This window comes from Bombina bombina, chromosome 4 (genome assembly GCF_027579735.1).
Source record: "Bombina bombina isolate aBomBom1 chromosome 4, aBomBom1.pri, whole genome shotgun sequence".
NCBI classification, from domain to species: Eukaryota; Metazoa; Chordata; class Amphibia; order Anura; family Bombinatoridae; genus Bombina; species Bombina bombina.
In genome coordinates, this window is record NC_069502.1 from 522,392,502 (window position 1) to 522,415,604 (window position 23,103).

Below are 23,103 nucleotides of genomic sequence, written 5' to 3' on the forward strand. Positions count from 1 at the left end.
GAGAGCAATCCTGAAAGATGTTAGCATACCCAGCCACACAAACAATAGGGTATAAACATAGAACAGATAATAACCATCAATGGTAAATTTATAGGAAACAATTTGTGTATTCTCACGTGCAAATAAGACACATTCTGCAGAGTCACTGAGTCCATCCTTTCCACGAGGAGGAAGCGGACATCTCCCGTCTGTTTCCAGCGTATGCCCCCTTCCAGAAAATTGAAGGGGGGAGAAGAAAAAGGAGAGATTTTCCTAGCCATTTAAAGGCCATATTAAGGGGTAAATATCCCCTGATTGGTATCAGCAGGATCTCAGGTATTAGCTAGTCTCTCCTCCGTGGTCAGATAAAGTTGCAACGCTTTGGGGGAATGGAAGATTCCAAAAAAGTCGAAGCTTGGCAGGAAACAAAAGTGCTACCTGGCGGCCCTGTTCAAGCAGGCGGGAACAGAAAGGTGCAAAAACTTTTTTGTTTGCTTGGAAACTTCAGCCGAATAATCCTGGAAGAGGAGTAGCCTAGAACCTTCATACAGCACCTCTTTATGCATTCTATAAGCTCTAAGGATTTTGAGTTTTTCTTGAAAATTTAAACACTTGAGTATTACTTGTCTTGGTTTTATTTTAGCATGCTCCAGGGTGCGCTCCGGGCCCACACGGTGAGCTCTCTCTACATCAATAGGTAAAATATCTGGAGAAAGGCCCAGCAATTTAGGGAAGGTCAGGGCGGTAAATTCTAACAAGTCTTTCCCTTTCACTGTCTCAGGTACTCCTACTATACGCAGGTTATTGCGTCTGCTTCTGTTCTCCAAATCTTGTAGGTGTTGGTTTTCTTTGCGGAGTTGTCTCAGTGAGGTATCAGCAGTTGTCTGTCTATCCTCCACTTCTGATATGCGATTTTCCGCCTCACCAAGACGAGTGGAGAACTGTCGCACCTTGCTGGTCAAAGTATCCACTCCAGTTTGCAGTGAGTCCATTTTTGGTAAAAAGAAAAAAAAGATTTCAGCTCCTGCAGTAACACTGAATGGTCTCCAGCTTGTATAATAGGGGGTTCCGAGGTCTGGCTAGACTCTGCATGTATATCAGCAGTGTGTTTTTCCGGCGCGCTGCAGTTTTTGCTTTTTGGCTCATTTTGGTTGTAACTGTAGGAGAGAGTCTCTGAAAGTATTTATCCACTCTCATAGATAGACAGATAAGTAGAGAGCATATAATAGTTTTTTGTACTCTATATCTTTTATTTTACTTTCCCTCTGCTGCTAGCACTAGGATGGCAGCTATGGTATAAGCCACGTGGTGGTGTGTGAGGTTAGGCCGCTATCAGAACACACTACAGGAGTGCAAAATTTATCACAGATCTGAATATGCTGGTCCCCAATTAACCCTTTTTAGTATGAAGGTACTTGGGGCTTGGCAGGTAAATGGTCGTCTTCCACACCCTTCTCACCCACACCTCAGCAGGCTGCTGAATTTTCCCCCCAGGTTTTGTCACTACGCCAAGTATGGCGTCTGTCTAGGCCACTCAGTTTTTTTTTTTTTTTTGGGGGGTGCAGACAAGTGGTGCCCAAGCGAGGAAACCTTATGCACTGGCAGGCCCACGTGTGTTTAAAGTGTAGCTTGAGCAGCCGTATATTTAGTGCCGGTACACCCTTTACACCAAACTCCTCACAACTCACCCCTGTCAGGCGCAGCTACTTATAAAATCTGCGGCTCACACCAGGGCGTGATGCAGGGTCGGCACCTCGGTTGAGTGCTACCTCTCCTCCCTTCTCCTGCTGCGGATCTCTCCTCTGCGTGTAGTGCGCCTTAGGCAGGCCTGAGTATACCAAAGATGGCGTCTCCAGGTCCGTTGTGCTGTGCGCTCTGTACTTTCCGGCGGCCAGGACAAAAGTTGTAAGTCCTGCACACTTCGATAGGCAGCCGGCGAGGGTTGTATGCTCCCGGCAAGTCAGCTGTGTGGGGCTGAGCAGGGATTTTTTAAGTTTTTGATCCCGACTTTTCTCCGAGGTACGGAGCTGTTGTGAGATGCGTCTGCTCACTTCCTCTGCCTACCGGAAGTCTCCAGATCTTTTTTAATTTCCGCCCACAATGATACATAATTCAATGTACCATTCATTGGGATTCCTGCTAATTTTGATACCCAAATATCTGATATGATTACTCGCTTTTGTAAAAGGAGTCTTTTGTAGGCTGGCCTTGTGCTTATATAGTCACAGAAGAAGGTAGACACAAAGCTGTGTAAAAAACATATGCATACGTATAGGATATTGCCAAATCAATATTCTCAGGAACTCTAGATAAACAGTCTGTACAATGGTATCAAATACCTGTAGTATTAAAGCTCCAAGACAAGACAACTCCCCCCCACCTTCAATGCAGGGAATCAGATACCTGATGAATCAAAGTCGCGTTTGCACATACCCCAGGACAACTTATGCTCCGGCGCTGTTCAGGGACCTATGATACACTGCGTTGGTCCCACAGCTTCCATCCGGCATTCCTGTAGTGCACGCTTCCTCACTGCACCAAACCGAGGCTCCACTCGACGTCTCCAATGACGTGCTTGCGGCGGGGGGGGGAGGAGGGGCTCCAAATGGAAATCCTGGATTGACAGCCGCTGTGTTAAAAGCAAATAAATTTTATTAGAATAAAATATGGGTTTAAGGTGCGCTAGGACAAAGAGATACCAAACTCCCCCTAAATGACAATATCCCTATAGTTGTCACAAGATAGATTTAAAATGATAAAAGAGAATATAAGGGAAGCGCTAAAACAAAGCCAAAGGTATCAATCACTTAAAATAAATATACATTTATTAAAACATACAACACATAAAAGGGACGTCTCCCCAAATAGCACTATATAAAATAGGTATTAAAAATTATACACTGGTTAGACACTAAAACTAGTTATCCTATAACATGGACCAAGGAATTTGATGTAGACCGCTACGTATAAAATCTATTGCACACTATGTATACATTTTATTGCACACTATGTTTAAACGTAAAAGGCTCTCTAATAGACAATACACAGGTATAAAATTAGTTATAGAGGATAAAGTCCAAACATAGATGAAAATAATACCACCAAGCTGCCAATCAAAAAATGAGGTAGAACTGCCGATAAAAAGTAATTTGAATGTTCCACACTTCCTTAGAAGAAATTGATACCCAGCATACTGTCAGAGGTAATACAAATTAAGTTCTTTTCAATTTACTTTACCCACGATCTCCTGATCGTATGCGGTTCACCTTCCCTGTTCGGTATCCTCCTCGAGTGGATCCGACTGGGGTTTTTCGGCGTCTGACGTCACTGAATAGAGTTCCGGTAGAGGGAAGAGGCCAGAACTTTGCGCTTATTTTAAATTTCACAGGCGCGGTTCTCTCACATCCACCCTGCACTTAGTGCTTGATGCACGCAAGGGTATAGACAGGTGTTGTAGATAGATGGGCACTGTGGTGAATATTCAGACTTCATTCAAACCACAAACCATAACAGAGATAATCTAGATAGGAAATCAAGTTCCAATACTTATAACCCGGGTTAAGTTTAAGGAATCCAAAAGGTGCAGATTATTGCATATAAATAAATGCCAAAGGGTAGTCCTGCCAACACAGCGACGCGTTTCGCCCTCTTATGGGCTTTATCAAGATAGTGATGGCAAGTTTGAATATCTTTATTTAAAGGGGTATCTTCAATTTGATTGGTGCTGGTTTAGATTGGCAATTTCTCTTAAGGTGGTATTTTGGCTCTTATCTGCAGCTTCTTCTTAAGGTGGTATTTTGATATTTCAATAGTGCATCATAGACAAACCTTAGTGCATCTATACAACTATAATTGCTCTATTTCATAATAGAAACCCTAAATGGATTATCTATTCCCAATAAGGATGAACTTGGATTCGTGTATAGTAATAACTCAAATATATTTTAAAGCTCATGTTTCAAACATATATGAATATAGATACAGCTAGTATATAACTAGCATCAAAAGTGCAAACATATAAATACAAGATTTTCTGTGATAATATTTAAAGTGCAACGTGAATAGATATAAATAATGATAATGGCGACCTGTGACGTGTCGTCATTATATACTATAATTAAGCATGAACATGGCCTTAATGCTGTCAGACATTATCTAGAAAAAGACTCCAATATGAAGGATGATCAGAAAAAATTCATTTTAAATAATATTAAGTATATATTGGAGCATAATTATTTTGTGTTTGACAACAAATTCTTCCTACAAATAGAAGGGACCGCGATGGGTACAAGGTTTGCACCGAGTTATGCAAACCTCTTTATGGGTGTTTGGGAAGAAAGTTTTTTCAATAGAAGAGATCTCGGTGCAAACCTCGTACTCTATAAGCGTTATATAGATGACCTATTAATAGTATGGAAGGGACCTGAACAAGGGTTGGTTAAGCTATTTGAGGAGATGAACGTTAATGACTACGGCCTTAAATTTATAAGTCACTATAGTAAAGAAAAAGTGGTGTTTCTAGATTTGGAGATTATGGTGATAAATGAGAAATTGGAAACACAAACCCATTTCAAAGAGGTGGATTGTAATAATTTGCTACATGCGGATAGCTGTCATTTGAAATTATGGAAGAACAACATCCCCTTTGGCCAGAGCCTACGCATTAGAAAGAACTGTTCAAGAGTCGAGGACTTTGAAAGGCAGGTAGTGAGGTTAGCAGAAAAATTCGCTGTAAAGGGTTATGAAGAAAATAATATCTCAGAAGCAATACAGAAAGCAAAAAAGAAAAATAGGGACGACCTGTTGAGCTATAGAATGAGAGAACCTACCAAAGCAGATAAAATTATTGTTCCCTTTGTAACAGACTATAATGCAGACCACTATCTAATTAAAAAAATTATAAAGAGAAATTGGCACTTATTGAAGGAAGATAATATTATAGGTGGTCAGCTGGCGGACAAACCAACCTTTATCTTTAAAAAAGCTAAGAATTTCAAAACCATTTTGGCTCCTAGTGAAATACGCCATAAAATTAGAAAGACCAAACAGTTAGACCTGGAGGGAAAGAGGATAGCAGGATATTTCCCTTGCTACACTTGTAAAGTGTGTACACATAGCTCCAAATTAAAAAGTCTCAGGATAAATAATTTAGGTGAAGATATCACGATTAAGGAATTAATAAAATGCACCCACAAGAATGTTATTTATGTACTTAGATGCACATGTAATTTATTCTATTTCGGAGAGACTAAACGAAGTCTCCGGGATAGAATAAGGGAACATCTTTTATGTATAGAAAAAGAGAAAGAAGACACACATTTATACAAGCACTTTAAGGAAGTTCACGGGGGTAACACTAGGGACTTAAAATATTGGGGGATACACAAGATAAAAAATCATTGGAGGGGTGGAAATATTGAAAAGATGCTCCTAATAAGGGAGGCTGAATACATTTATAAGTATGATACTTTATACCCCAAAGGGCTTAATTCGGAATTGGATCTTTCCCCTTTTTTGTTTGAGTAAGATTACCACAAATACAATTTTATATTTTAATTAAAGTTAATTTAATTTATTTATATCTATTCACGTTGCACTTTAAATATTATCACAGAAAATCTTGTATTTATATGTTTGCACTTTTGATGCTAGTTATATACTAGCTGTATCTATATTCATATATGTTTGAAACATGAGATTTAAAATATATTTGAGTTATTACTATACACGAATCCAAGTTCATCCTTATTGGGAATAGATAATCCATTTAGGGTTTCTATTATGAAATAGAGCAATTATAGTTGTATAGATGCACTAAGGTTTGTCTATGATGCACTATTGAAATATCAAAATACCACCTTAAGAAGAAGCTGCAGATAAGAGCCAAAATACCACCTTAAGAGAAATTGCCAATCTAAACCAGCACCAATCAAATTGAAGATACCCCTTTAAATAAAGATATTCAGACTTGCCATCACTATCTTGATAAAGCCCATAAGAGGGCGAAATGCGTCGCTGTGTTGGCAGGACTACCCTTTGGCATTTATTTATATGCAATAATCTGTACCTTTTGGATTCCTTAAACTTAACCCGGGTTATAAGTATTGGAACTTGATTTCCTATCTGGATTATCTCTGTTATGGTCTGTGGTTTGAATGAAGTCTGAATATTCACCACAGTGCCCATCTATCTACAACACCTGTCTATACCCTTGCGTGCATCAAGCACTAAGTGCAGGGTGGATGTGAGAGAACCGCGCCTGTGAAATTTAAAATAAGCGCAAAGTTCTGGCCTCTTCCCTCTACCGGAACTCTATTCAGTGACGTCAGACGCTGAAAACCCCCAGTCGGATCCACTCGAGGAGGATACCGAACAGGGAAGGTGAACCGCATACGATCAGGAGATCGTGGGTAAAGTAAATTGAAAAGAACTTAATTTGTATTACCTCTGACAGTATGCTGGGTATCAATTTCTTCTAAGGAAGTGTGGAACATTCAAATTACTTTTTATCGGCAGTTCTACCTCATTTTTTGATTGGCAGCTTGGTGGTATTATTTTCAACTATGTTTAGACTTTATCCTCTATAACTAATTTTATACCTGTGTATTGTCTATTAGAGAGCCTTTTACGTTTAAACATAGTGTGCAATAAAATTTATACATAGTGTGCAATAGATTTTATACGTAGCGGTCTAAATCAAATTCCTTGGTCCATGTTAAAGGATAACTAGTTTTAGTGTCTAACCAGTGTATAATTTTTAATACCTATTTTATATAGTGCTATTTGGGGAAGACGTCCCTTTTATGTGTTGTATGTTTTAATAAATGTATATTTATTTTAAGTGATTGATACCTTTGGCTTTGTTTTAGCCCTTCCCTTATATTCTCTTTTATCATTTTAAATTTTATTAGAACATGAGTTTAAAAACGGATAGCATCCCAAACAAAAAGGCGGACAGGATAGCTAACATGTTTCGGCCATGTTGGCCGTAATCATTGCTATGATTACGGCCAAAATGGCCGAAACATGTTAGCTATCCTGTCCGCCTTTTTGTTTGGGATGCTATCCGTTTTTAAACTCATGTTCTAATAAAATTTATTTGCTTTTAACACAGCGGTTCCTTTCCAGTTTTTTGCTTGTGCTTATATAGCCATAATATTTCAGATTGGATGTTCCTGTACTGAACACGTTAATTTTTTTCATATCTGCCAGAGAACTAAGACCTAGATTTGGAGTTTGGCGGTAGCCGTGAAAACCAGCGTTAGAGGCTCCTAACGCTGGTTTTAGGCTACCGCCGGTATTTAGAGTCACTCAAAATAGGGTCTAACGCTCACTTTTCAGCCGCGACTTTTCCATACCGCAGATCCCCTTACGTCAATTGCGTATCCTATCTTTTCAATGGGATCTTCCTAACTCCGGTATTTAGAGTCGTTTCTGAAGTGAGCGTTAGACATCTAACGACAAAACTCCAGCCGCAGAAAAAAGTCAGTAGTTAAGAGCTTTCTGGGCTAACGCCGGTTCATAAAGCTCTTAACTACTGTACTCTAAAGTACACTAACACCCATAAACTACCTATGTACCCCTAAACCGAGGTCCCCTCACATCGCCGCCACTCGATTAAATTTTTTTAACCCCTAATCTGCCGACCGCAAAGCGCCGCCAGCTAAATTATCCCTATGTACCCCTAATCTGCTGCCCCTAACCCCGCCGACCCCTGTATTATAATTATTAACCCCTAACCTGCCCCCCACAACGTCGCCGCCAGCTACTTACAATAACTAACCCCTAATCTGCCGACCGCAAAGCGCAGCCACCTACATTATAGCTATGTACCCCTAATCTGCTGCCCCTAACACCGCCGACCCCTATATTATATTTATTAACCCCTAACCTGCCCCCCTCAACGTCGCCGACACCTGCCTCCACTGATTAACCCCTAATCTGCCGAGCGGACCGCACCGCTACTATAATAAATGTATTAACCCCTAATCCGCCTCACTAACCCTATCATAAATAGTATTAAAACCTAATCTGCCCTCCCTAACATCGCCGACACCTAACTTCAATTATTAACCCCTAATCTGCCGACCGGAGCTCACCGCTACTATAATAAATGGATTAACCCCTAAAGCTAAGTCTAACCCTAACACTAACACCCCCCTAACTTAAATATAATTTTAATCTAACGAAATTAATTAACTCTTATTAAATAAATTAATCCTATTTAAAGCTAAATACTTATCTGTAAAATAAATCCTAATATAGCTACAATATAAATTATAATTACATTGTAGCTATTTTAGGATTAATATTTATTTTACAGGCAACTTTGTATTTATTTTAACCAGGTACAATAGCTATTAAATAGTTAAGAACTATTTAATAGTTACCTAGTTAAAATAATAACAAAATTACCTGTAAAATAAATCCTAACCTAAGTTCTAATTAAACCTAACACTACACTATCAATAAATTAATTAAATAAACTACCTACAATTACCTACAATAAAACCTAACACTACACTATCAATAAATAAATTAAATACAATTCCTACAAATAACTACAATGAAATAAACTAACTAAAGTACAAAAAATAAAAAAGAACTAAGTTACAAAAAATAAAAAAATATTTACAAACATCAGAAAAATATTACAACAATTTTAAACTAATTACACCTACTCTAAGCCCCCTAATAAAATAACAAAGACCCCCAAAATAAAAAAATGCCCTACCCTATTCTAAATTAATAAAGTTAAAAGCTCTTTTACCTTACCAGCCCTGAACAGGGCCCTTTGTGGGACATGCCCCAAGAAAATCAGCTCTTTTGCCTGTAAAAAAAAACATACAATACCCCCCCCCAACATTACAACCCACCACCCACATACCCCTAATCTACCCCAAACCCCCTTTAAATAAACCTAACACTAAGCCCCTGAAGATCTTCCTACCTTGTCTTCACCTCACCAGGTATCACCGATCCGTCCTGGCATCCGGTGCTGAAGAGGTCCAGAAGAGGCTCCAAAGTCTTCCTCCTATCCGGCAAGAAGAGGACATCCGTACCGGCAACCATCTTCTTCCAAGCGGCATCTTCTATCTTCTTCCATCCGGTGCGGAGCGGGTCCATCTTGAAGCAGCCGACGCGGATCCATCCTCTTCTTCTGGCGTCTCCCGACGAATGACGGTTCCTTTAAGGGACGTCATCCAAGATGGCGTCCCTCGAATTCCGATTGGCTGATAGGATTCTATCAGCCAATCGGAATTAAGGTAGGAATATTCTGATTGGCTGATAGAATCAGCCAATCAGAATCAAGTTCAATCCGATTGGCTGATCCAATCAGCCAATCAGATTGAGCTTGCATTCTATTGGCTGTTCCGATCAGAGTGTTAGGTGCAGACGTAGGAAGAGTTTCCCCATAGGAAACAATGGGGCTGCGTTAGGAGCTGAACGCGGCTTTTTTGCAGGTGTTAGGTTTTTTTTCAGCTCAAACAGCCCCATTGTTTCCTATGGGGATATCGTGCACGAGCACGTTTTTGAGGCTGGCCGCGTCCGTAAGCAACTCTGGTATCGAGAGTTGAAGCTGCGTTAAAAATGCTCTACGCTCCTTTTTTGGAGCCTAACGCAGCCTTTATGTGGACTCTCGATACCAGAGTTATTTTTATGGTGCGGCCAGTAAAACGCGGGCGTTAGTTTTTCGGGTCGTTACCGACAAAACTCCAAATCTAGCCGATAGATAGCAGATTAATAAGTAATAGTTTTAAAGAGACATGGCCTTCCATTTAATTATGGGTGCTGCCATATTGGAGCTTAGGTTACACTGCAGGTATCTGAAGGAGAGTTGCTGCACATGTGCAAACACAGCTACAAGCTAGGTTGTAACATGACAGCACTCATGACTAGAGGTTGGAAAAATAAGCTCAATTTTATGATTGTACAATGTATTCAAAGTGTTTAATGTGTTTAAATATAGAAAAAGCTAGTTTGTATTTGCCCACTGGAATTTCAGGGCTAGTGTAATTTTACAGCCCTAGGCCTAAGGGTATCTGAATTTAAAATAGTAAAGGAAGAGTCCCACATTTAGATTTAGCATGTAAGATTTTTTCTTAACATAGGCCCTTTCAAGTTTAGACTAGTAACCAAAGATTTCCAAATTACTGCTCTCAAGTGTGCTAACCCGACACTAAAATATTAATATTTCACATTCCAATGTTCTTCACATAGCAGAATATGTTCTATTTTATCATAAATACATATTTATACATATATCTGATGGTATTTTGGTGTATGTATATATATATATATATATATATATAGGAATATCCTATATAATAAAAGGCCAAGTGTGTTTGTCCGCAGCTGTCATGGGCAGCAGAGACTGCGTGCAAGGACAAACACACCTGGCCTTTCAACTGACCTGGCGTCGTGTGGTGGAGTTGGCGTGGCCGGATGGTGTGATGTGGACACGGTCGGGCGTGACATGGGCAGGGCTGGGTGTGGCGCGGGCGGGGCCAGATGCAGAGAGACAGAGAGCTCTAAAGAGGGGGGATAGAGAGAGCAGAAGAGGGTGGATAGAGAGAGCAGAAGAGGGTGGATAGAGAGAGCAGAGGAGGGGGGATATAGAGAGGGAGAGAAAGACAGCAAAAGAGAGAGGGGGAGAGAGACAGCAAAAGAGAGGGTGGAGAGAGACAGCAAAAGAGAGGAGGGAGAGAGACAGTAAAAGAGAGGGAGAGAGAGACAGCAAAGAGAGGAGGGAGAGAGACAGTAAAAGAGAGGAGGGAGAGAGACAGCAAAAGAGAGGGGGGAAGAGACAGCAAAAGAGAGGGGGGGAGAGACAGCCAAAGAGAGGGGGACAGAGACAGCAAAAGAGAGGGGGAGAAAGCGCAAAAGAGAGGGGGAGAGAGCGCAAAAGAGAGGGGGAGAGAGCGCAAAAGAGAGGGGGAGTGAGTGCAAAAGAGAGGGGGAGAGAGCACAAAAGAGAGGGGGGAGAGAGCACAAAAGAGAGAGGGAGAGAGCACAAAAAAGAGGGGGGGGGAGAGAGCACAAAAGAGAGGGGGATAGAGCGCAAAAGAGAGGGGGAGAGAGCGCAAAAGAGAGGGGGAGAGAGCACAAAACAGAGGGGGAGAGAGCACAAAAGAGAGGGGGAGAGAGAGCAAAAGAGTGGAGAGAGAGAAAGCAAACGAAAGAAGAGAGAGAGCAAACGAGAGGAGAGAGAGCGGGAAGAGAGAGAGCAAAAGAGAGGGAGAGAGACAGCAAAAGAGAGGGGAGAGAGAGCACAAAAGAGAGCACAAAAGAGAGGGGGGAGAGAGCACAAAAGAAAGGGGGGGAGTGCACAAAAGAGAGGGGGGAAAGTGCACAAAAGAGAGGAGGGAGATTGCACAAAATAGAGGGGGGAGAGAGCACAAAAGAGAGGGGGAGAGAGCGCAAAAGAGAGGGGGAGAGAGCGCAAAAGAAAGGGAGGAGAGAGACAGCAAAAGAGAGGAGGGAGAGAGACAGCAAAAGAGAGGGGGGAGAGATACAGCAAAAGAGAGGGGGGAGAGAGACAGCAAAAGAGAGGAGGGAGAGAGCACAAAAAAGAGGGGGAGAGAGCACAAAAGAGAGGGGGGAAGAGTGCACAAAAGAGAGGGGGGGTGAGTGCACAAAAGAGAGGGGGGAGATTGCACAAAAGAGAGGGGGGAGATTGCACAAAAGAGAGGGGGGAGAGCGCAAAAGAGAGGGGGAGAGAGCGCAAAAGAGAGTGGGGAGAGAGCACAAAAGAGAGGGGGGGAGAGAGCCCAAAAGAGAGGGGGAGAGAGCGCAAAAGAGAGGGGGAGAGAGCCCAAAAGAGAGGGGGAGAGAGCGCAAAAGAGAGGGGGAGAGAGCGCAAAAGAGAGGGAGAGAGACAGCAAAAGAGAGGAGAGAGCAGATGAGAGGAGAGAGAGAGCAAACGAGAGGAGAGAGAGAGCAAACGAGAGGAGATAGTGTTATTATGAGTGTAACTGTACTTTAATACGTTTTTGCTATGTGTTTTGTGACACTTTTTTGTCTTGCATAACAGTTAACCAGAGCTCTGAAGTTGTGCTATCCCAATGCACGTTAAATTCAATTGAGCTCAAGTAATCGCAACAGTTGGAGCTCTACTCGTAATCTAGCCCTTAGTGGGATAGGAGTAAAGTCAAGGGTGGGATTTGAATGCATCCAAGGGCTGCATTTTAGCAAAGCCCCAGCTCTGTCTATTGGAGGACAGGAACACGCCTCCATTAAAATGAATAGTAACTGTATTCAAGACAGGAACATCTGTTTTCAAAAATCAGAATACTGGAATAGATTCTTAACTATCCTCCCCTAGATGTAACAATCAACAAAGAAATAAAATATGCTGCTTTGCTGAAATATCAGTCAGGCTATTTTTATTCATGTCACACAAATATTAGAATTAACATTTTTTTTAAATCCACACAATCACATATAATTAGTCATAAAACTAATATAAATTCTCAGTCTAGTGAAATACAACTTACTATTTTCTTAGATACTGAAAGCACTCAGAGTATAGGAAATAAAGAGGTCATTTATTGCACAATATTTATTTAAGACTTAATACATTGGGTTTCATTCACTCGTTCAGTACATGCTAAATAGTCTTATTATGGGGTGCTAAAACAAAAATAGTTATTTTTTTATATAGTAGTTATGTGAAATTGCAAGCAAAAACTCACAAATAGACTTAAAAGTAAAGGGTGTCAGATATTTTTTAGCCTTTTACCAACCACTATACATCTGTGATTTCTTATACAAGTGGATTTAATTTGTTACATCAGTTTATGTAATGCAAACTAACCTCATTGATAAGTAAAAATGATATATATATATTTTTATTTCGACAGTGTTTTAGATCCATTACAAATTAAAGGGACAGTATTCATCAATTTTCATATAACTGCATGTAATAGACACTACTATGTTTAAAAAACATAGGGCTCGCTTCCATTGAGCCGTTAAAAATGGAGCCGTAAGCTACCAAAGCGGCCGCTTGGAAGAAGACTTCACCGCTGGACTGCAGAAACCGTAAGTACCTATCTGGGGGTTAGAGTTAGGCTTTTTTTTTTTTTTTTTTTTTTAAAGATTTGGGCACTGAAATAGACCTGAATGTACTTTTAATGGCCATACAAATGCCCCTTTCTATTTTGGGGGGTTTGGTAGGTGGGGCATTTACTGTTAGGGGGAACTTAGTTTTTTTTAAAGGTAAAACTTAGGGCAATGCCCTACAAAAGGCCCTTTTAAGGGCTATTGGTAGTTTAGTATTAGATTAGGGGGTGTTTTTATTTTGGAGGATCTTTTGTATTTTCATAGGGATTAGGTTTAATTTTTGTATTTTTTATTATTTTGTTTATTATTTTCTGTAATGTTAGACTTTATTTTCTGTAATGTTAGCTTAATTTAAACTTTGTTTTTTTATTTTTTAAGTAATGTTAGCTTTTTTTATTTTAATTATAATTTAGGATTATTTTAATTTATGTAATGGGGTTTGGCGGTTTAGGGGTTAAAAGATTTATTAGGTTAATTGCGATGTGGGTTAACGGCGGATTAGGGGTTAATAGTTTAAATAGATAGTTTGCGTTGTGGGGGCATTGCGGATTAGAGAGTTAATAGATGTAATAGATAGTTTGCATTGTAGGGCATGGCGGTTTAGAGGTTAATACATTTATTATAAATTGCAATGTGGGGGGATGGCGGATAACGGGGTTTTTAAGTGTCGGGTTAGATTTCAATGGGAAAAAGGTCTCAAAGAGCACCTTTTTCCTGTTTTACACCTAGTTGAGCTGGGTGTAATTTTTGTTAGTGTATCGGCAGCCTCTGACAGTGTATTTATGGTTTGCGCGGGCATTGGAAACCGGGTATTATATAAAGATTAGTGGCATCCTATACTTTATATGGAACACAATAATGTTTTCGGCAGCCAGAGTCCTGTTGCTGAAATTGGGTTATAACGGGCCGTTGGAAGCAATCGATAACGATATTGCTTCCGACAGCATATTTATTGGTTTGCGAGTGCACGCAAACCGAATTACAGCTCAATGGAAACGAGCCCTTACTTAGAAGCTCCATATTTAGTACTGTTGTTAGCCTGGGACACCCACTGAAAAGGGGTTGAGAGCAGACCTTCCCCCCTCCACTTCATATGAAAAGACCCATTATACAAACAGAAGCAATCTGAAGTCTGTAGACATCAGTATACTTCTAATACTTAGGGGCTTGGTTATGAGTCTGAAAATCAGCACAATGTTATTTAAAAATAAGCAAAACTATACATTGTTACAAAACACTCCCAGATGGGCTATATAAATGGATCAAGATAAACAAAAAATGTTCCAATGTCCTGTATATCTGTAGACAGTCATGCAATAATAATAAGCAAATACTCATTCCTATATAATATGGTATAATCTCATTATATCTTCATCATAGGCTCAATGTGGACAGTCGGTAAAAGGGCTATATTAAGGGCTTTACCTCCTCTGCTTCTTCTCTAACACTGTTCGGTTGTTCTCACTGCCTCCAGACAGCGGATGAAAAATTACAACAGATCACAAAAAGAAACTGTAGGTTCTCATATAGGAGAGGTAAAACTATAGGTAACCTTATCTCACCTACAGTGCGAAAAAAACAGAATATAAGTAGATCTTGGCAAGAGGTAAAAGGGACACATGAATGTGGGTATACACAATGTAAGGCATGTAAATGTGTAACTATTGGTATAAAGTTCAGCTCTAGTGTGACAAGAAAAGAATTTGAAACAAAACAATGTGTAAACTGTAGAAACACAAATGTAGTATACCTCATAACTTGCAAAGAGTGCCACCTGCAGTACATTGGAAAAACTACACGTGAGACCAGAGTAAGAATCAGAGAACACCTAAATAGTATCACATCACAATCAGCAAATAAAAAACAGGATGAGAAAATGACACCAATAGCCAAGCATTTCATAGAGATGCATGATAGAAATCTAGAAACATTTTCTTGGAATATCATTGAAATAATTACCCCCAATGATAGAGGCGGGGACATTGAAAAAAAATTAAATAAAAAAGAAATATACTGGATATTTACAATGGATACAAGAATCTCATTTGGATTGAATTCAATGTTTGATTTAACCAATTATTGGAAATGATAAAATTAAAATAATATATGCACAGATCGATATAATTTTAAATGTGGTATTAAGTTAATGGTCAGTAGATAGACATATACTATACATATGGGAATATGAAGATTAACCATTTATGTATTCAGGTATTAAGAGTTACAGGTAAATGTTATAGTAGAAGAGAGATTTTAAAGACACAAACAAGACACAAACAAAACTCCATATAAAATAATCAACTTAAATAGATATGTTTTTATAAGTGTTATATCAATATGGAATGGATTAGAAATAAGAATATTCATAACATTTGTGTGATATTTGCACATGTCTTAGAGAAATAGAAATAACACTATTTAACGTATGCTCATTGTTAGTGTAACCGCGTTTTATATATATTTTTGCAATAACTTGAAGCATTAGCAAAGGTAAATAACATATTACTAAATAGTGTGATATAAGAATATCACTAAGAGTTAAAAACCAAATGATGTTCAGGTGATTCTAATTGTATATGATATATAAGAATGGTTTTAGTCAGACACGTGTTATGTCTATGAGTACGGCTGTAATAGCTGAAACGCGCAAGACGATGTGGCCTGAACACACTTGCTTGTTTTACTGAGAATTGCTGTTTTTACGATACTATAATAAAGGATTGAAGATTTTATATTAGCACCTTCATTTTTGGATTTTCCTTTTTGCTATCTTTTATATAAATGAATCATCTACAAAACATTTATGTAAAGAAACATCTAGTGTACAATGTCCCTTTAAGGATGTTCCACACCAGCATGCAATACATACTATATTTCTATGCTTTGAATATAATACCCTAATAAAGGCTTAATTTGTATTTTTATGTCACTATGCCCTGAGCTCCTTAAAGGGACGTTGTACTGTAAATGTTTCTCCCCTTTTAACGTGTTCCCACAGAACCATTTTGTGTGGTGGATAAAATTTGTTAAATATAGATCTATATATCTATAAGAAAATGTAGTCTTCTGTTCCTGTGGGCTCATCACAAAGGGGCATGATCTTGAGAGCAATGGGTTGCGGATTCAAAGAGCACAGACACCTTTTTCAAATACAAAAATAAACCTAAATGAACAGGTTTATTATCTGCTCCAAGGGATTTTAGTTTCATATGCATGCTGTGAGCTTTCTCTCTAACATTGCATGTGGGCCTTTCTGTGCAGCACAAGTAAGAATAGTTGACAGTCAGGCTGAATGATGACAGGTGTAGCCACAGACCCCAGTAATATAGAATGCCATGTGATTAGAAACCCCCCAAAAAACAGAATTTATGCTTACCTGATAAATTACTTTCTCCAACGGTGTGTCCGGTCCACGGCGTCATCCATAACTTGTGGGAATATTCTCTTCCCCAACAGGAAATGGCAAAGAGCACAGCAAAAGCTGTCCATATAGTCCCTCCTAGGCTTCGCCCACCCCAGTCATTCGACCGACGGACAGGAGAAAAACAGGAGAAACCATAGGGTGCCGTGGTGACTGTAGTTAAAGAAAGAAATTCATCAAACCTGATTAAAAAACCAGGGCGGGCAGTGGACCGGACACACCGTTGGAGAAAGTAATTTATCAGGTAAGCATAAATTCTGTTTTCTCCAACATTGGTGTGTCCGGTCCACGGCGTCATCCATAACTTGTGGGAACCAATACCAAAGCTTTAGGACACGGATGAAGGGAGGGAGCCAATCAGGTTACCTAAACAGAAGGCACCACGGCTTGCAAAACCTTTCTCCCAAAAATAGCCTCCGAAGAAGCAAAAGTATCAAATTTGTAGAATTTGGCAAAAGTGTGCAGGGAAGACCAAGTCGCTGCCTTACATATCTGATCAACAGAAGCCTCGTTCTTGAAGGACCATGTGGAAGCCACCACCCTAGTAGAGTGAGCTGTGATGCGTTCGGGAGGCTGCCGTCCGGCAGTCTCGTAAGCCAATCGGATGATGCTTTTCAGCCAAAAGGAAAGAGAGGTAGCAGTAGCTTTTTGACCTCTCCTCTTGCCAGAATAAACGACAAACAGAGAAGACGTTTGTCTGAAATCCTTTGTTGCTTCTAAATAGAACTTTAAAGCACGAACTACATCTAAATTGTGTAACAAACGTTCCTTCTTTGAAACTGGATTCGGACACAAAGAAGGCACAACTATTTCCTGGTTAATATTCTTGTTGGAAACAACCTTAGGAAGGAAACCAGGCTTAGTACGCAAAACAACCTTATCTGAATGGAACACCAGATATGGCGGATTACACTGCAGAGCAGATAACTCAGAAACTCTTCTAGCAGAAGAAATAGCAACCAAAAACAGAACTTTCCAAGATAACATCTTGATATCTATGGAATGTAGAGGTTCAAACGGAACCCCTTGAAGAACTGAAAGAACTAAATTCAGACTCCAGGGAGGAGTCAAAGGTCTGTAAACAGGCTTGATCCTGACCAAAGCCTGAACAAAAGCTTGAACATCTGGCACAGCTGCCAGTCGTTTGTGTAACAAGACAGATAAAGCAGAAATCTGTCCCTTTAGAGAACTCGCTGATAATCCCTTATCCAAACCTTCTTGGAGAAAGGAAAGGATCCTAGGAATTTTGATCTTACTCCATGAGAATCCCTTGGATTCACACCAACAGATATATCTTTTCCATATTTTATGGTAAATTTTTCTAGTTACAGGTTTTCTGGCTTGTACCAGAGTATCCATCACAGAATCCGAAAACCCACGCTTAGATAAAATCAAGCGTTCAATTTCCAAGCCGTCAGCTGGAGAGAAACTAGATTGGGATGTTCGAATGGACCCTGTACTAGAAGATCCTGTCTCAAAGGTAGCTTCCATGGTGGAGCCGATGACATATTCACCAGGTCTGCATACCAAGTCCTGCATGGCCACGCAGGAGCTATCCAAATCACCGAGGCCCTCTCCTGTTTGATCCTGGCTACCAGCCTGGGAATGAGAGGAAACGGTGGAAACACATAAGCTAGGTTGAAGGTCCAAGGCGCTACTAATGCATCCACTAGAGTCGCCTTGGGATCCCAGGATCTGGACCCGTAGCAAGGAACCTTGAAGTTCTGACGAGACGCCATCAGATCCATGTCTGGAATGCCCCATAATTGAGTCAACTGGGCAAATATCTCCGGGTGGAGTTCCCACTCCCCCGGATGGAATGTCTGACGACTCAGATAATCCGCCTCCCAGTTTTCCACTCCTGGGATGTGGATCGCAGATAGGTGGCAGGAGTGATCCTCCGCCCATTTTATGATTTTGGTCACTTCTCTCATCGCCAGGGAACTCCTTGTTCCCCCCTGATGGTTGATGTAAGCAACAGTCGTCATGTTGTCTGATTGGAATCTTATGAATCTGGCCTTTGCTAGTTGAGGCCAAGCCCTGAGAGTATTGAATATTGCTCTCAGTTCCAGAATGTTTATCGGGAGAAGAGACTCTTCCCGAGACCATAGACCCTGAGCTTTCAGGGAGTCCCAGACCGCGCCCCAGCCCACTAGACTGGCGTCGGTCGTGATGATGACCCACTCTGGTCTGCGGAAGCTCATTCCCTGGGACAGGTGATCCTGGGTTAGCCACCAACAGAGTGAGTCTCTGGTCTTCTGATCTACTTAAATCACTGGAGACAAGTCTGTATAGTCCCCATTCCACTGTTTCAGCATGCACAGTTGTAATGGTCTTAGATGAATTTGCGCAAAAGGAACTATGTCCATTGCTGCAACCATCAACCCTACTACTTCCATGCACTGAGCTATGGAAGGTCGTGGAACAGAGTGAAGAACTTGACAAGCGTTTAGAAGTTTTGACTTTCTGACATCTGTCAGGAAAATCTTCATTTCTAAAGAATCTATTATTGTCCCCAAGAAAGGAACTCTTGTCGACGGAGACAGGGAACTTTTTTTCTATGTTCACCTTCCACCCGTGAGATCTGAGAAAGGCCAGAACGATGTCTGTGTGAGCCTTTGCCTTTGAAAGAGACGACGCTTGTATCAGAATGTCGTCCAAGTAAGGTGCCACTGCAATGCCCCTTGGTCTTAGAACCGCTAGAAGGGACCCGAGTACCTTTGTGAAAATCCTTGGAGCAGTGGCTAGCCCGAATGGGAGAGCCACAAACTGGTAATGTTTGTCCAGAAAGGTGAACCTTAGGAACTGATGATGATCTTTGTGGATAGGAATATGTAGATACGCATCCTTTAGATCCACGGTAGTCATAAATTGACCCTCCTGGATTGTAGGTAAAATCGTTCGAATAGTTTCCATTTTGAACGATGGCACTCTGAGAAATATGTTTAGAATCTTTAAATCCAGAATTGGTCTGAAAGTTCCCTCTTTTTTGGGAACTACAAACAGATTTGAGTAAAACTCCATTCCTTGTTCCACAGTTGGAACTAGGTGTATCACTCCCATTTTTAACAGGTCTTCTACACAATGTAAGAATGCCTGTCTCTTTATTTGGTTTGAAGATAAGTGAGACATGTGGAATCTTCCCCTTGGGGGTAGTTCCTTGAATTCCAGAAGATAACCCTGAGAGACTATTTCTAGTGCCCAGGGATCCTGAACATCTCTTGCCCAAGCCTGAGCAAAGAGAGAGAGTCTGCCCCCTACTAGATCCGGTCCCGGATCGGGGGCTACTCCTTCATGCTGTTTTGGTAGCAACAGCAGGCTTCTTGGCCTGCTTACCCTTGTTCCAGCCTTGCATGGGTTTCCAAGCTGGTTTGGTTTGTGAAGCATTACCCTCTTGTCTAGAGGCTGCAGAGTTGGAGGCCGGACCGTTCCTGAAATTGCGAAAGGAACGAAAATTAGACTTATTCTTGGCCTTGAAAGGCCTATCTTGTGGGAGGGCGTGGCCCTTACCCCCAGTGATATCTGAGATAATCTCTTTCAATTCTGGCCCAAAAAGGGTTTTACCCTTGAAAGGGATATTAAGCAATTTTGTCTTGGAAGATACATCCGCTGACCAAGACTTTAGCCAGAGCGCTCTGCGCGCCACAATTGCAAACTCTGAATTTTTCACCGCTAATCTAGCTAACTGCAAAGCGGCATCTAAAATAAAGAAATTAGCTAACTTAAGTGCGTGAATTCTGTCCATAACCTCCTCATACGGAGTCTCTCTACTGAGCGACTTTTCTAGTTCCTCGAACCAGAACCACGCTGCTGTAGTGACAAGAATAATGCACGAAATAGGTTGCAGGAGGTAACCTTGCTGTACAAAAATCTTTTTAAGCAAACCCTCCAATTTTTTATCCATAGGATCTTTGAAAGCACAATTATCCTCGATAGGAATAGTAGTGCGCTTGGCTAGTGAAGAAACTGCCCCCTCGACCTTAGGGACTGTCTGCCATAAGTCCTTTCTGGGGTCGACCATAGGAAATAATTTTTTAAATATAGGAGGGGGGACAAAAGGTATGCCGGGCTTCTCCCACTCCTTATTCACTATGTCCGCCACCCGCTTGGGTATAGGATAAGTGTCGGGGTGCACCGGAACCTCTAGGAACTTGTCCATCTTGCACAATTTTTCTGGAATGACCAGGTTGTCACAATCATCCAGAGTAGATAGCACCTCCTTAAGCAGTGCGCGGAGATGTTCTAATTTAAATTTAAATGTCACAACATCAGGTTCTGCCTGTTGAGAAATTTTACCTGAATCAGAAGTTTCCCCATCTGACAAAACCTCCCTCATGGCCACATCAGATTGGTGTGAGGGTATGACAGAGCAATTATCATCAGCGCCCTCCTGCTCTACAGTGTTTAAAACAGAGCAATCGCGCTTTCTCTGAAATGCAGGCATTTTGGATAAAATATTTGCTATCGAGTTATCCATTACTGCCGTCAATTGTTGCATAGTAACAAGCATTGGCGCGCTAGAAGTACTAGGGGTCTCCTGCGTGGGCAAAACTGCTGTAGACACAGAAGGAGATGATGTAGAACTATGTCTACTCCCTTCATCTGATGAATCATCTTGGGCAACTTTACTATCTGTGGCAGTACTGTCCTTACTTTGTTTGGACGCTATGGCACAATTATCACACAATTTTGAAGGGGGAGACACATTGGCTTCCATACATACAGAACATAGTTTATCTGAAGGCACAGACATGTTAAACAGGCTTAAACTTGTCAATAAAGTAAAAAACCGTTTTAAAACAAAACCGTTACTGTCTCTTTAAATTTTAAACAGGGCACACTTTTTTACTGAATATGTGAAAAACTGTGAAGGAAATGTTCAAATTTAACCAAATTTTCACCACAGTGTCTTAAAGCATTCAAAGCATTGCACCCCAAATTAACCCTTAAAATGAGGAAACCGGAGCCGTTTACAGTTTTAACCCCTCTACAGTCCCAGCTACAGCCTTTGCTGCGACTTTACCAAACCCAGGGGGGTATACGATACCAAATGAAGCCTTCTAGGAACCTTTTCAACTACTTCCAGACCCACACACATGCAGCTGCATGTCCTGCTCTCAAAAGTAACTGCGCAGTAATGGCGCGAAAATGAGGCTCTGCCTACTACAGAGAAGGCCCTTCCTGACTGGGAAGGTGTCTAAACCAGTGCCTGACGTTAAAAAACGTTCCCCAAGTTATAAAGTGTGAATTTCAACATTAAGCTGTATAAAATGCCCAAATAAAGCAATCGATCTAGCCCATAAAAGTGTCTACCAGTTTTATAGCCCATATTAAGCCCTTTATTCTGTTTGAGACTAAGAAAATGGCTTACCGGTCCCCATGAGGGGAAATGACAGCCTTCCAGCATTACACAGTCTTGTTAGAAATATGGCTAGTCATACCTTAAGCAGAAAAGTCTGCCAACTGTTCCCCCCAACTGAAGTTATCTCATCTCAACAGTCCTATGTGGGAACAGAAACCGATTTTAGTTACTGCTGCTAAAATCATACTCCTCTCACAAACAGAACTCTTCATCCTTTTCTGTTTCAGAGTAAATAGTACATACCAGCACTATTTTAAAATAACAAACTCTTGATAGTAGAATAAAAAACTACAACTAAACACCACATACTCTTCACCATCTCCGTGGAGATGCTGCTTGTTCAGCGGCAAAGAGAATGACTGGGGTGGGCGGAGCCTAGGAGGGACTATATGGACAGCTTTTGCTGTGCTCTTTGCCATTTCCTGTTGGGGAAGAGAATATTCCCACAAGTTATGGATGACGCCGTGGACCGGACACACCAATGTTGGAGAAAGAACATTTAAAAAAAATAAAAAATCATTTTATAAGACAGCTCAATACTAACCTTCAAAACACAATGGTATATTAAAGCTGTTATACCAAAGAACTTATTAGGCTTGTCACTTCCAAATATTGAATATTATAATCTAGTTCAGGGATAGGCACGAGCCAAGGCTGTGGTGGACATTTTCTAAAGTAAAGACGCCATTCTCTCGCTGAAGTTTTACCTCATCTGTGTAATCTCCTCAGACATATGTGAGAACAGCAATGGATAGCAACAAACAATGCTCAAACAGCACCTTAGTTTCCTTGTGCCCTTAATAGGGTTCCCTGGTGACCGGTGGTACAGAGGGAACTGCAATCCTCTCTCATATGTCAGTATAATGAAGTTCCACAGCACCCAGGATTCAAAAGAAGAAATTTATTTAGGTACAAACAGTAGCAACGTTTCGGGAATAATTCCCTTAATCATGCATAGCATCAACAGGTGATTACAGAGCTTATATAGGGAACATTTTAACCCTTCACATTTCTTAACACCATATATTAAACTCCTTATGTTAGAAATAGCGCCATCTAGTGAAAATTACACAATAGTGTGCCTTTAATTTTAATAAAAACTACCTTATAATTAAAAACATGTATTTCAACCTGTTAATCTCATTAAAAACAAAACTTAAACAGAGGATATTATGAGTTATACTTAATAGGTTATATTTTATTTTAATTTAAATTCATTATTACAGAAACACCGCTAGATCAAGCTCCCTATTTAAACCCATAGGGGTCAATGTAT